Source organism: Parus major, unplaced genomic scaffold (genome assembly GCF_001522545.3).
Source record: "Parus major isolate Abel unplaced genomic scaffold, Parus_major1.1 Scaffold258, whole genome shotgun sequence".
In the NCBI taxonomy this organism is placed as follows: Eukaryota; Metazoa; Chordata; class Aves; order Passeriformes; family Paridae; genus Parus; species Parus major.
This window is the reverse complement of record NW_015379266.1, coordinates 357,547-359,710: the sequence shown is the minus strand read 5'-3', so window position 1 is coordinate 359,710 and position 2,164 is coordinate 357,547. Positions and strand designations below refer to the sequence as shown.

General features: G+C 61.9%; 1 protein-coding gene across 1 annotated transcript in view; it reads left to right on the top strand.

Annotated features, from left to right (window-relative positions):
• ONECUT2 (one cut homeobox 2) overlaps nt 1–2,164 on the top strand; it is a 13,404-nt gene that overhangs the window by 1,571 nt on the left and 9,669 nt on the right. The gene's annotated exons all lie outside the window — the stretch shown is intronic.

The following is a 2,164-nucleotide window of genomic DNA, read 5'->3' as shown; positions in this document are numbered from 1 at the left end:
CCCCGGTACCGACCCCCACACTAACCCCCAGCACAGACCCCCGGTACCGACCCCCGCACTAACCCCCGGTACCGAGCCCCGGTACCGACCCCCACACTAACCCTCAGCACCGACCCCCGGTACCGATCCCCGCACTAACCCCCGGTACTGACCCCCGGTACCGACCCCGGGTACAGACCCCCGCACCGACCCCCGGCAGCGCCCGCCGCGGAGGTGAGCGGAACAGAGGCAGCGAGAGCTGTCCCTGCCGTGGGGCCGTGCGGGGTGCCCGGAGGTCGCTCCCGGCCGGTGCAGTGCGGGCAGGGCCCCGCCGTGGAGCACGGCCGCGACTGTAGAAGGACACGGGGGGCTGTGGCACGGACAGACCGCGCTATGGGGCGGGGGCCCTGGCCGGGGACCTCTGCTCTGACAGCGGTGAAAATCCGGGGATATTTGTGTCACAGAGTCCATCCTTCTTTTATTTCAATTGATCCCGCCGCGGGCAGATTGTTTCCCGGTGGGCAGGCACACAGCGGCTTGTTCCCAGGGCTGCCGGCACAGCCGGAGGGGTCTCGGGGGACACAGGGGTGTGTGTCCCCGGGAAGGGAAATGGGCACAGACAGCTCCTGCACGAGGGACAGCTGCCGAGCCAGCCTGGGCTGCGGCGGAGCAGGGCGAAGGGGAGCCACAGATGATTGATGGCCTTAATTCCTGCCCGAGCTCTAACCAGAGGTGCTGCGGGTTAAACACCCGCGGCCCTGGGGTCTCCAGGATCCCCGCGGGTTGCTCGGGCTGTCCCGAGGTGCGGGGCTGTGCTGCCCGTCGGGAGAGGGACGCGGGTCCCCTCCTGGGCTCTGGCGCTCGCTGCCAGCTCCTCTCTTCCCTTGCGGCACCCGCGGGCAGCCGGCTCTGCTCTGGTTGCAGCCGAAGGAAGGTGCCGGGGTCTGTCCGCGACACGGGCAGCAGAGGGACCGAAGGGGTTTGGGTTTTTTTGCCGAGCACGCGGTGATGTCGCCTTCACAAACAAACGTGTATCGAGAGGGAAATCGATGCAGATAATGTTTAGAAGATTAAAAGAGCATTAATGCTGGCAACAGGAGCATCAACGCGTGGACCCAGTTTTCATTGATCTGGAACCTGAGCCGGCTCATTTCCAGTAACGTGGCTGGTGCTTTTCCTTCCCAGCACTGGTCCCGGGTGGGGGTTCCCCGTGGAGCTCTGCATATAGAGCAGAAAATCAGGAATCACAGCTGCATGCGGAGTTCTGCCTGTAGAATTCTGGATCTCTGCTTTAGCAGTCCCCCTGAACGCCTCTGCATCCGGGAGTAAAGTTTGGAGAGAGCTCAGGTGCTGAGTGGTCACGGACTCCCCATGGAGCGGGAAAGACCTTTGCAAATTACCTTTCCCTTCAGGAAATCGATTATTTTAATTTTCTTACCACGTGTGAGTATGCGGCCCCATTGCCTCAGCGCTTCCTTCTCCCCCTTTACTCGCTTGCTTAAATCCCTCTGAGCACGGGGGGAAAGCTGCAAGTATTTCAGGTTTTTAAAAACAGAATAGACCCAGCAGCTATTTGCCCCATACTCCTGGAAATTTTTCCCAAGTGGGATGTAAACCTGCTGTCCTCGAAGGGAAATCCCTCTCTCCCCGCGGGAGCAGTAGCAACGTGGGTGTGCTTAGTATTTTTTCTTATTATAGAAGATCTATAGTGTTGTCTATTCTAATTTCATCTTATTATTTCCGTGCTTGTTGTCTCTTCCTGGGGGTGTTTCAGACTCCTCTGGCAGGGTTTCTGTGTGGAAGGTGCGGGCAGGACCCGCTGTGGAGCTCCGGGGGCAGAGCAGCCTTTTGGGCTCGCCGTGCGCTTCTCGCAACCGGGAAAGGCCCGAGTGCCTTCGCGGGGCTCAGAAGAACACAAAACCACCCCGGAGGGCGGCTCCATCCCGGCACCGCATCCCCAGAACGGGCTGCTGGCCCCGCTGCTTCCCGCCTGGGCACGGGGAAATGGGGGCCCGGAGCGTCCGTCCTGCCCTCCCTTCCCGCCCGGGAACGGCTCGGGAAAGCCCCGGTGGAGCCGATGGACAGTGCCGGGCTGTGTGCGGGGTGAGCAGAGCGCTCCGCAGCCCGTTTACCCTGTGCGGGTCCGGATGGCAGAGCTGTCCGTCCCCATCCCGCTCGGAGCTGT